General features: G+C 38.3%; 1 pseudogene across 1 annotated transcript in view; it reads right to left on the reverse strand.

Annotated features, from left to right (window-relative positions):
- Window positions 1–13,858, reverse strand: part of LOC147580158 (uncharacterized) — a 243,780-nt pseudogene that overhangs the window by 68,565 nt on the left and 161,357 nt on the right. The window contains exon 8 of the transcript XR_015251957.1: window positions 6,553–6,645. The product of XR_015251957.1 is annotated as an uncharacterized LOC147580158 (transcript). The remainder of the gene's footprint in view (window positions 1–6,552; window positions 6,646–13,858) is intronic.

Genomic DNA, 13,858 nt, shown 5'->3' on the forward strand with positions numbered 1-13,858 from the left:
GTCTGTGAGCATCAGTCTGTTGAGCTCAGGTCATCATCTCACACTGGTCTGTGAGTTCAAGCCCGAGGCCGGGCTCCCTGCTGTCAGTGCAGAGCCAGCTAAGATCCTATGTTGCACTTTCTCTGCCCCTCCCCTGCTTGCATTCTCAAAAATAAATAAAATATTAAGAAAAAAGAAGTTGCCTTAGAGTTCTTTAATTTTTTAATTTTAATTTTAAAATATTAATTTAATTATTCTTTATTCTAGGGGCCATTCCTCAAAAACCCTAACTTTCTATCACTTCCTAAATGCATAGTATTTATCACAAAGCTATTTTTGGTTGGATATCTCTTTCATATACCCTGGGAATTAGACTCTTCTTCTCTGTCTCCTTTCTCTGAAAAATCCAACTCAGTTTATTTCAAAGCAATGCCAATAAATAGGAATTTTTCACAATTGTTAACCTGGGCTAACTGAACCATACTGGTAAACCAAGAACTTTAGGAATTGAGTTATCAGCCTACATGGAACCTGACAAATGTTAATATAAATAAAACAAAAACACTGAAAAAAAGGTTTTTCTATAATGAAACTATATTGTCTTCAGTGAATTTTTGTCCTTTCTTTTTTCTTGTCTTGGTAAGAACTTTGAATTTTAAGGATTGTGAGGCAAAGACTTTTGTTGAGATCTAATTATAGGGAAATAACCCTAACCTTATGGTTAATTTTTACCTTAATCTTCTTTCTTCTCTAGTGTATTCATTAAAATAATTATTTTTCTGTTTTCTTACAATATGTTCTTTCTGCAATATCAGAAATTTATAATAAAGATGTAAAAGGACCCAGGTTCACACCCAGAGAGTTGTGACACCGAGGCCTTTCTTTCCAGGAAGCAACTTTATTTGTGCTGGCACTGGCTCAGTGGGTTTGTACCCAAAAAACTGAGTCCCCAGCACAGTGAGGTGTAGCCTTTTATAAGTTTCCGACTTCTTTATCTCCCATACATGGTAATACAGACATATGGTCTGATTGCGCGGTCTCATGTGACAGGGTCATGAGGGATATCACATTCACACACACAACCAGGTTGCCTTCCCTTATCTTGAGGTTTTTTTTTTCTCACCACATTCCTTAGGGAGGGGACTCTACCACAGAGAAAACCCAAATCATCTTAAACCTAAACCTACGTTTATGTAGAGATAACCTCTTTTAACATTTTGGTAAATTTCCTTTCAGGTGGCTCAGACGTTCAAGCCACCAACTCTTGATTTCAGCTTGGGTCATGATCTCACAGTTCGTGAGTGTGAGCCCTGCATCAGGCTCTGCGCTGATAGCATGGAGCCTGCTTGGGATTTTCTCTCCCTCCTTCTCTCTCTGCCCCTCCCTTGCTCACATTCTCTCTCCCTCCATCTGTCCCTCCCTCTCTCTCAAAATAAATAAATAAACTTAAAAAAAAACCTATAAAAAATAAATTTCCTTTCAGCCTTTCGTGTACACACACATGCATTTCCTGGTGACTAATTTTAGATTTCATAGCAAGGACGTGCTATGTTTTGTATGTTTGGCATTCACAGTGAGTTTAGTTTTTGCTTTCCTGGTGTCCTTTAACTAAAGTTCCTTTATATGTAAATCACACTGGCCTGAAATCAGGAATACCAGCAATTGGCATCAACGGTCCATTAGAGTAGTTAGAAGGTGAACATACTTTTTGGGAGCTCTTTCCATGTTCTCTAAGCTGGTGGCCTCCCGAGAAGTTCAGAAAGCCCTTGCTCAGAAATACACATTCCCTGTTCTTGTCTGCATGTGGCAGATCCCTTCAGTTTGTCAAAATTCTTCTGCCGTTTCTCCCTTTGCTGCAATGTAGGCCTGAATACTTAATGAACAATGATTGACTTCACTGGAACTCACAGGGATGAAAATATTTCCAAGTTCTAAAGTAGTGACCCTAGCCAGCAGTCAAAGAATAATTTTTTCTACGCATCATGAAAAGGATGGCTGGAGATATTTCTGTCTATATATCCATTTAGCTATCTTGAGGCACAAAAACACTTCACCTAAATACCTTCATTTTAAAAATAAGGAATGATAAAAAAGTAAATAGCATAATGAAACATTTAAATCCCCTTTGCAACAGTATTTGTGTAATATTTAATTGATGTATAACTAAATAAAAACAAATTAAAAAAACCCCAAACACTGAAAGGCAAACACCATAATGTATATAAAATTTAGATGAATGTACTGGGCTTATAGTGTTTTTGTATGTAACTACGAGCATGCATGTAAACACACACGTGTACCCACATGCCTGAGTACTCATTCAAAGTTTTATTCATTGAATATATATTACTTTTGTGGTAGACAAAACAAAGAAGATTCATGAGAAATAATTTTAAAAGTTTCCACTGCAATCATCTTCCATTTATGGTTCTTAAAAAATATATTTGACCATGGGATGTTTTAGAAACTGTGGTATCAAAACCCAAGACGGTCAAGACTATCTATTTGCTTAGATGTTATAGATGCCTCATTTCTATTCCAATATTTTCTTTTCTCACGTCTAATTTCTCCTTATTTTCTTCTTGAACAGTCTCACATTTATATCTTTAAGCATTATCTTTTCTTTTGGATGTTATGGGGAGTGGGAGAAGAAAACATACTTTGTTTTTACTTATGGGTTACTTTAGTGTGATCTCATACAGTGCTTTGTACCATTCTTTGCCTTCTATATCTTCCGTCTCTTCTCTTCCCAACCCCTTCCCTCTCTTTCCTAGAATAATCACACTGATCTGCCATATTCCAGAACTACCACTAGCCGTGCTGCTGAAGGTGGGCTTGAAAGACTTTACGGTGTTTGTCTTCATAGTGTCTTAACACTGCTTTGGTCTGCACATTAATAGTATATTAAGCCTCTATATTGGTTAGGTTCCTTTGTTTAAAATGGTATTCATTTGGTAAATGCCCACCATTAATTTACAATCCAACATGTCACCAAGTAACTGATCAGACTGTCCTGCCAATCTAGCATTAATGTTAGTCTGCTCATCGATGTCTTGGGGGCGGTTGCAGCTAACTCTAGAAAAGTAAAAGTGTAGAAGATGCTCCTAATTTTTTTTTTTTGGAGGAAACACAGGTTAATGTATATTACATATAGCAGTGCCACATTATTGCATAAATTAAGCTTTAAAGGGCTAAATAGATGTCATCATCATTGTCAAGCAAACATTTATACAGTACTTTCTATATGGCAAGAATTTGATTTAAATTCTTGACATATATTAACCTGTTTCTTCCTCTAACAATACAGTGAATAGGTACAATATTATCCTTGTTTACCAGTTGAGAAAATGGAGGAGGAGGGAGGTTAGAGTACTTGTCCAAAGTCATGGAGCTCCTAGGGAGAAGAGCTGGCATTTCAAGCCAGGCAGCTTACTTCCAGAGGCTCTTAACCTTAATTATAGTATCAGTAAACATTTGATCATATTTGAAAAAATTTTCAGAGTATTATGTTATGTACAGGGAATGTTTAAGAAAAAGGTATGAGGAACCCTTGGGTGACTCAACTGGTTAAACATGTGACTCTTGGTTTTGGCTTGGGTCATGATCTCATGGTTCATGGGATGAAGCCCTGAGTCAGGCTCTGGCAGACACGTGGGAACCTGATTGGGAGTCTCTGTCTCTTCCTCCCTCTCGGTCCCACCCCCTCCCCCCTGCAAAATAAATACACATTAAAAAAGAAAAAGGTGCAAGACAGTTTGTGCCCTTACAGGTCTTCAATCTAGTTAGAAAGACAGGGTAAATAATATAAAACTTCAGAGAATACCAGGAAGCAGAAGCTGTGATAAAGGAGCCATTCAGAAGAGCTCTCTAGGGTTGTGAAGGTGGCCAGGTCACTAAAGGCAGGGGAAATCTGCAAAGACCTCATATTTATGGAGTTCTGAGACATTTGGACCAAGATCAAGATGCTTTTTCTGCTCCTTATTGAAAGTTACCCAAAATATGAATAGCTTAAATGCATCTGAAAATCCCTAAGACAGATGGTCTGAAAGTAACTGGAATCATCTGTAGATAGAGCGAGAACTTGATTAAACCCCAGCAGGTGAGTGGGAATTACAAACACAAAACAAAGGAATTTAAAACACCATTATTGTAGCATTAATATAGAAGAATTAGAGTGATCAGATAATTCAGGAGATGCTTGTCTTGATGCCTTTAAAAGTGGGACATGCACTGCCTTGGGCTCCGAACAATTAGTCCTGCGTGTCACAGAAGCTTGGGAGTGACAAGACCCTTTGACAGCTCTGAACGATGAACCCATACCCAGGAGAACAGCAATCTAGAAACTAACTTGATTTGATACTTCTTTTTGTTCAAAGCAACAAACATTTCAGTGATCTATAGTACTCCAGGGTTGTATTTATCTACTCTTACTGTAATGCAATTGTTTCAGAAGAAATAATGGGTGAGTTAAATAACAAGGCCACTGGTATCTCGGGATAAATAAGAGTATAGGAAAATTTAAATTGTTAAAAATCCTCTCTATCTATTCCTGCCGTTTCTTTTAAGTTCACAGTAAGATTATACTTTCTTCCACTTATCTGACTTGCTATTAAACTGTACTGTGGTTTGGCTTCCCATTATAGTTCATGATAGCTTATTCTAAACATTCCATATTTTCAGTGAACATTGTGTATCAGTTTCTTAATATTAATGTCTTTTGTAGAATGTGTTTAATTCACATATAGATTGAATATATACACTCTCTCAATATATCTAATAATCCATTATTATTACTTCCTCTCCAGTATTTCTACCATCTATCCAGTTATTTAAAATTAGAAACTTGGGAGTCATACTTAATTTCTTCCTCTCCCTTACCACTTCATAGCTAGTCAACATGTGTTCTTGATTATATCTCTTAAATATCTTATAAATGGGTCCAATTCATAAAGGCTAATTATGTCTATGGACCCAGAGGCATAGATTGTCCTGCTGAGACTAGAACCTGGGTCTTCTAATTCCTGGTTCAGCCATCTCTCTGACCTATGTGATGGTTTTAGAGAAAGGGCTTTGTTTTATTTATTGATTTATTTATTTATTTATTTAATAAACATATGAAATTTATTGTCAAGTTGGTTTCCATACAACACCCAGTGCTCATCCCAAAAGATGCCCTCTTCAATACCCATCACCTACCCTCCCGTCCCTCCCACCCCACATCAACCCTCAGTTTGTTCTCAGTTTTTAAGAGTCTCTTATGCTTTGGCTCTTTCCCACTCTAACCTCTTTTTTTTTTCCTTCCCATCCCCCATGGGTTTCTGTTAAGTTTCTCAGGATCCACATAAGAGTGAACACATATGGTATCTGTCTTTCTCTGTATGGCTTATTTCACTTAGCATCACACTCTCCAGTTCCATCCACGTTGCTACAAAAGGCCATATTTCATTCTTTCTCATTGCCACATAGTATTCCATTGTGTATATAAACCACAATTTCTTTAACCATTCATTAGTTGATGGACATTTAGGCTTTTTCCACAATTTGGCTATTGTTGAGAGTGCTGCTATAAACATTGGGGTACAAGTGCCCCTGTGCATCAGTACTCCTGTATCCCTTGGGTAAATTCCTAGCAGTGCTACTGCTGGGTCATAGGGTAGATCTATTTTTAATTTTTTGAGGAACCCCCACACTGTTTTCCAGAGTGGCTGCACCAGTGTGCATTCCCACCAACAGTGCAGGAGGGTTCCCGTTTCTCCACATCCTCTCCAGAATCTATAGTCTCCTGATTTGTTCATTTTGGCCACTCTGGCGTGAGGTGATATCTGAGTATGGTTTTGATTTGTATTTCCCTGATGAGGAGCGATGTTGAGCATCTTTTCATGTGCCTGTTGGCCATCTGGCTGTCTTCTTTAGAGAAGTGTCTATTCATGTTTTCTGCCCATTTCTTCACTGGATTATTTGTTTTTTGGGTGTGGAGTTTGGTGAGCTCTTTATAGATTTTGGATACTAGCCGAAAGGGCTTTGTTTTAATTCTAATCTGTCTCAAAAAATATTAATATATATTAATATAATAAAATATCATAAACACAAGTTCCTCATACTCATTCAAAAAAACACATAGCTAGTATTTGAATACATAAAAGACTGTTACTATTATCTATGATACCTAGCTCTGAATTTGTCATTTTTATGCTTTACTGAAGGTCTTCTTGCTGAAAGTTCACCATGTTTCCCTCTTTTTCTTCCTGTCTCAATAGAAACCTTGGCCTTCCTTCTGTTCAGGTGGATTTCTCCATCTGTGCTATGGATCTTAATTGCTTTTGCCTTCTCAGGAGTCTTGCTTCAAGAATCTTACCATCTCGGGGCATCTGGGTAGCTCAGTCAGTTAAGCCTCCAACTCTTGGTTTTGGCTCAGGTCATGATCCAACAGTTTGTGAGTTCAAGCCCCGTGTTGGGTTCTGCACTGACAGTGCAGAGCCTGCTGTGGATTTCTCTCTCACTCTCTCTCTGCCCCTCCCCGGCCTGCTCTCTTTCTCAAAAAAAAAATTGAATAAACATAAAAAAAAATCTTACCATCTCCAGATGCCTCACTGGCTCAGTTGGTAGAGCATGCAACTCTTGATCTTGGGGTTGTGAGTTCAAGCCCCACACCGTGCGTACAGCTTACTTAAAAAAATAATAAAATAAACAACAATTAAAAAAAAGATCTTACCCTTTCTCTCCAGTATGTAACATTCCCCCACTCCACTTGCTCATTCCCATCAGCCTATAAATATCCTTAGGTGTCTTCCAGTTTAAGAAGCAAAAGAAAGCAAACAAACAAAAACAAAACCAACAAAAAACCTAAACTAAGAAAATTTCCTTGCCCTTCCTCCCTTTCTAAACACCAGTAAGTATCTCATCTTTACTCAAGTTACTTGCAGAAAAGACCAGTGCATGGGCTGTCTTTACTGCCTGACCACCTTGCACTTCTCAACCCATTCCAGCTTTTGCCCTTCTGTCACCATGATTACCATCACCATCACCGTTGTTTTGACAAAGCAAATGAATATGTTTCCGTGATTTAGCTTGGCCTTTTATGGAATTTGACATAGTTGACCATTCATTTATTTGTTGAATAGTTATTCAGTTCTTTCTATGGGCCAAACATTGTTCTAGGTGCAAAGGAGACACAATGGTGGGGAAAATGTAAAGAAATGGATTTCAGTGACACTATAGTTTCCTGGTTTTCTTTCTATATGTTTGGTCTTTTCCCCCTTTCCCTTTGTAGGCTCTTATGCTTACCCTTACAATACTGTTTTAACACATAATAAATGTAACACAAATAAATACATAGGTATTATGTAGTCTTACTGGTGGCCTCACTCATATGAGTGAATATGCACATTTACATGCGCAATGAATAGACAGAAGCTTTACCCAGATCAACTTCCAGGAAGGGCTGAAGACCCAGCTGTGGTGAGTATAGTCATATTAGAGCCTCCAACTGCCCATTCTGCAGATTCAGCCTGAACTGCGTTGCCTTGCCAAGGTCTTGCATTTTTTTTAGGACAAAATCTAATGGTTGAGTGGGGATGAGTATAAAGACCTGTCTGTTCTGGCCTGAGACAATAAGTTGTGCAAGATGAAACCAGAAACCTTGACCCATGAGAAAGCAGGGACACCATCAAAGACCCTGATGCCAAGCTAAAAGACTTTTAGTGGCCAAAATATGGGGCAAGTTGAGTATCAATAAGAATACTCATGGCAATGACTAAAACACATCAAATCAAAAATCCATGCATTCATAGAAATACTGAAGGAAAGCCACAAAATCTTATTGATTTTCTTTGGAGAATTCTGGGAAACTAACTTGTTATTCTCAAAAATAGTACATGGAGCATTTAATCTGCCTTATCAGTATAAGCTAGACCTCAGTATAACCGAATAGTTGATGAAGAGAAATTTCTCCTTGTAGATGTACTCCATCTAATAACAAATAGAATTAATCATTGGTATATAAATTATAGAATTATAATATCATTGTTTTGCTAATCCTTTACAGAAAAATGGATCTAGGCAAAGATTGTGCAGAACAAATATCTATAGAATGAGCTCACTCATAAATATTACTATAAAAATAATAAAATATTAGCAAACAGAATCTAACTGTTATAGAATCATGCATGTCTATGGAAAATTTATGCCAGAAATGTAAGAATGGTTCAATATTAGGAATATAGGTTATATTATCAGAAAATACGTTAGTGTTATTCATCATATTATAAACTAATGTGAAAAATAATGATCCTCTCCACAGACTCTGAAAAGACAGTTGACAAAGTTAAACACCTATTCTTTTAAAAAAATTTTTTTTTTTCAACATTTATTTATTTTTGGGACAGAGAGAGACAGAGCATGAACGGGGGAGGGGCAGAGAGAGAGGGAGATACAGATTCGGAAACAGGCTCCAGGCTCTGAGCCATCAGCCCAGAGCCTGACGCGGGGCTCGAACTCCCGGACCGCGAGATCGTGACTTGGCTGAAGTCGGACGCTCAACCGACTGCGCCACCCAGGCGCCCCAACACCTATTCTTTTAAAAACACTTAATACAGGGGTGCCTGCAGGGCTCAGCCCATTGAGCATCCACCTTCAGCTCAGGTCATGACTCGTGGTTCGTGGGCCCGAGCCCCATGTTTGGCTTTGTGCTGACAGCGTGGAACCTGCTTGGGATTCTCTGTCTCCCTGTCTGTCTCTGCCCCTTCCACGCTCATGCTCTCGCTCTCTCTCTCTCTCTCTCTCTCAAAAATAAACATAAAAAAAACACAATACAAAAGAAATCAATAGACGCTTGATTAACTTAATAACAAATATATCTTAGCCCAAGTCTAACATCTAACTTACTGGGGAAATCTGGAGATATTTCCTAAAGTCAGATGCAAGACAAAGATGCCCACTATCATACTCAATGACCTGGGATATTAAGCAACACAATTACATAAAGAAAGTGATCATATAAAATTATTGTTATTATATATTATGTAAGAAGTTACCTAATTGAACTGTATAACAGAAAGGCATAGGATTGTATAAGATGTAGGCATAAAAATTTTATGGAGAATGCAGAGCTATATTATTTGCAGATGGTGTGATTATATGCCTGGAAAACCTGAGAAATTCAGCTGAAAAGCTACAATATACAATAAGATAGTTTAGGAAGGTGGCTGATGACAAATTACTTCGCCAAAAAAGAAAAACAGTATTCATGTATATAGATACCCAGTTAGAAGATATAATTGAAGAAAAGACTTATTAAAATCAAAACAAAAAAGTAAAATATTTAGGAATAAACTCAATAGGAAAATGTGAGACCCATGTGAGGAAATACTCCTGCTACACAGAAAAGTACACTTGGAACAAATGTAAAGATAAACGTGTGCTCAGGAAAGTTCAAGAACAGATAGTTGTTTGTAATTTTAATAACATCTTCACCCCCTAAAAAATATCACCAGGTTTTGTTGTTCTTTCCCACTCCCCCAAATTATAAACCTAAGTCTAAAGTTCACTTAGGAGAATAAATAAGCAAGGATCACCAAAGGAGATCAGTGAGGGGGAGATAGTGAAACAAACTTTAAAGCTTTAAGACGTGTGTCATTCTGGCATACGAAAGAGACTCAAAATACCTATAGAGAAATTTAGTATGCGATCAAAATGACATCTCAAATCAATGGGAGAGGCTTAATAAATGTAATTATTAATTATATTAATTACTTAATTCAAGAATAAATGATAGTAAGACTTAATAAGTGACGTGGCCATGGGGAGAATTAGAAAGTTGTATATTTTACCCTGCTTATCAGAATAAAACACCAGATGGATCAAATATTAAAAAAAAAAAAACCCAAACCACGAAACTTCTAGAAGAAAATACAAATTTCTTTATAAATGTGAAGTGTGAAAGGCCTGCTAAATCTTACAAATAATGATGATGTTAGCCGCTAGTACTTTGACAGCATGTACTATGTGTGTGAGACACTAAGAGTCTCACATATATTTACTGATATAATCTTCATAACAACCGTGTGACGTAGGTACTATTATTACCTCCATGTGAACATAAGCACAGGACGAGGCAGAACAACATCATATGTGCCCTAAAGGAAACACAACATACTTCAGAGATTCAAAAGAGGAAGAATTACCAGCTTGGGGAAATAAGAAATGATTTACTAGCAACAGCAGAACTGAGGTGGATCCAGAAAGATGGAAGGTGGGCAATAGTAGGGTGAAAATATTGTATAAACCCTCATTCAATCGACATGGGTCACATGTTAACCCTTTGAGAATTTGAGGTCTAATTCAGTTTTGTTACCTTATACTTAAGGTGCCTGAATGAGATAGCTAGATATTGACTATTTTGGAATGACCACATATCATGCAGAGGTTTCAGTTTTATAGGAAACTTAGGCTGACATATTGGAGCAGAAGAATTTTGTACCAGCGGAAATCCTTGAACATCAGGGAACGTACTCAACAAGCGTCCCGTTCGTATTCTGCAATAGACCACAACTAGGGCTGACTGTTCACAGGCTATCATTGCATCAGAGTTGTGTAAAAGAATTATTGCTGGAGTTAGGGTCTTTTCAGTGCCACCACAGCACAGTGAGTGCAGGAATATTTTTATCACGTATATCCATCCCTGTTAACTACATGTGTGGCCCAGATGCTTGTTCTGCTCCATGGCCCACACATCTCTTTAATGCAGACTACTCTCGATGGCTTTCTCGGAGGAGAATGAGGATCTGGTCCACTGGGAGTCTTATGACTTTTTAATCTTATACGATGAAGTGTTTTACAAAAGGGATCAGAAAATTGGAAATTGGAAAGATTTTTTTACAAATAGAGATAATGTGAATGTTATTTTCAATCGTGCCTCATGTACACCTTTTAAAATCAGATCATTCTTTCTGAAGTATCAGAGGGCATGATAGATTCAGAATCATAACTGGAGAATAAAATCAGGAACATATATTTTTTTTTATCATGTGGTGCAACTCAATAACAGTTAAAAACAAAAGGTAGGATTGAGAAGAGCAATAGAGATAAGTCCCTTAGCTATCCGAACTAGTGGTAAGCAATGAAAATTTATATGAACCCATTTAAGAATCTCATTTGGTTTCCAAACAGCATCTGACACTAGTGAGTACAGAACACCTTCACAGTTGTTATTCCTAATAAGCACTTACAAACTTAAGAAAACCATTGCTCATGGATCATGGTAGTTTTAAACTAACACATGTCTGGAAGGCAGAGTATGTATTGTAAATTTTATACAACACCCTTAAAAATCTTCTTACAGTAAACAGCAGTCAAATTTAGCTGTTATTCCTACCTAAATACACAAGCTTGTGGTGAAGAATATGTCCTGAGGGGCTTTTACCTGGGACATCATCGTATTTACTCAAAGTAACAAAAATAATAACAAAGGTTCAGGTGCTCCTTGAGAAAACGGATTTATTAAAAGATGAGGATTATGAAGATTAGTGGTTCTATTGAGGATCGGAAACAAAAAGAGATGGTTTTTTTCTAGTTCACATTTTTGGCTCCAAAACCATAATCTCTTTTTTAAGGCTTTGAAGACATTCAGAACATTGAGTTAATGACTATATCTTTTGTAAGTTTATTATTTTTTTTTTTATTAAAATTTTTTTTTTCAACGTTTATTTATTTTTGGGACAGAGAGAGACAGAGCATGAACGGGGGAGGGGCAGAGAGAGAGGGAGACACAGAATCGGAAACAGGCTCCAGGCTCTGAGCTGTCAGCACAGAGCCTGACGCGGGGCTCGAACTCACGGACCGCGAGATCATGACCTGGCTGAAGTCGGACGCTTAACCGACTGCGCCACCCAGTCGCCCCTGTAAGTTTATTTTTTAATTGCCTTGTCTCTCTCCTGCTCTCCCAAACCCACAAAAACAAAAGAAAAATAAAATGAAACACCAGCATGTAATGAGAAAAAGAGAAGGAAAAAATATAGGCAACTAGCCTGAGTTACTCAACTTTAACCCATGGAAATGGATTTTACTTCCTACTAACCAAGATTTCTAGTAATTCATATTATGATTTAGCTTCTGGATCTATGATATTCCTTTAGCTTAAGTTACAGGATTATTTACAAAACTATGGTCTGTAGCACTGTTTTAAAATTTTAATGTGCACTTTAAACACCTGGGGATTATATCAAACTGAAGATTCTGATTCAGTAGTCCTGGGGTGTGGCCTGAGTCTTTATTTATTTATTTATTTAAACATTTTTTTAATGTTTATTTATTTATTTTTTTTTTTTTAATTTTTTTTTTCAACGTTTATTTATTTTTGGGACAGAGAGAGACAGAGCATGAACGGGGGAGGGGCAGAGAGAGAGGGAGACACAGAATCGGAAACAGGCTCCAGGCTCTGAGCCATCAGCCCAGAGCCTGATGCGGGGCTCGAACCCACGGACCGCGAGATCGTGACCTGGCTGAAGTCGGACGCTTAACTGACTGCGCCACCCAGGCGCCCCGAATGTTTATTTATTTTTGAGAGAGAGACAGAGCCTGAGCAGGGGAGGGGCAGAGAGAGAGGGAGACACAGAAACTCACTCAGGCTCCAGGCTCTGAACTGTCAGCACAGGGCCAAACGTGGGGCTCAAACTTGTGAAACATGAGATCATGACCTGAGTCGAAGTCAGACACTTAACTGACTGAGACACCCAGGCTCCCCTCTGAGTTTTTATTTTTAACAACTTCCCAAGTACAGCTGATGCTGCTGGTCTGTGGACCATATTGTGAGTAGCAGGCATCTAGATTGGAGAATCATTGAGCATTCATGATTACCTTAATTTTTCAAATGTGAGTGCCAACATCCTTCTAAGCAGTCTATACGGCTGGTGCAATGGAAGACCTGTGGCATTATGGGATTTGTGCTGAAGTCTGATCCAGGAATTAGGAAGAGCAGAAGAGCTCTCTGTGAAAGGAAGAAAAATTTGGGCAATCCTGGAGACAGACAGACAGAGAAAAAATATGAATGAGTGGAAGATTATGAGGTTCGTAATGTGAACCCTTCAGAGGGGCCTTCAAAACCTTCAAAAAAAGTCTGCAGATGACATGAATGTTTGGTGCAGGGGATTTGGTTTGTGAAAACCTGGAAAGAATGAGGTTTCCAGTTGGGGCGAGGCATAGCTGGAATCCAAGAGACAAAGAGAGATGGAGGGGTTAGTGGAAAAATTTGAGAAGGCCGGGGGTTGCAAAAGGTGCATAACTGAGTGGTTCAAGACCATGTTACCTAGCTCTCCAGAGGAAGGAAGGTGTGACTGACATCTCACTTGTATAATCGATAAGTATTTGTTGAATGGTGAGCTTGTACAAGCTACTTCACTTTGCTCAGTCTCATTTTTTCAACTGGTAAATGGGGACAAGGATACTTACTTTTAAGGGCTTTGTGGAGCATAAATGAAATAATTTATATAGAGCTTATAGCCCTGTACCTGGCACATAGTAGGGTCTCAATCAACGGCTGATATTATTGCTACCATTACTCTTATTTCATCATTCTCGGCCCACTCTTGAGCACCCAGTAGGTGCTCACACAGTATTTGTTGCATATAAAATAGGAATATTTTCCCTCCCTCCCTGCTGTGAAACAAGGTATACCTTTTAAAATTTTTTTTTTTTTTCAACGTTTATTTATTTTTGGGACAGAGAGAGACAGAGCATTAATGGGGGAGGGGTAGAGAGAGAGGGAGACATAGAATCGGAAATAGGCTCCAGGCTCTGAGCCATCAGCCCAGAGCCTGACGCGGGGCTCGAACTCACAGACCGCGAGATCGTGACCTGGCTGAAGCCGGACGCTTAACCGACTGCG

This window comes from Puma concolor, chromosome B3 (assembly GCF_028749965.1).
Source record: "Puma concolor isolate L17-30 chromosome B3, mPumCon1.1.hap2, whole genome shotgun sequence".
NCBI lineage: Eukaryota > Metazoa > Chordata > Mammalia > Carnivora > Felidae > Puma > Puma concolor.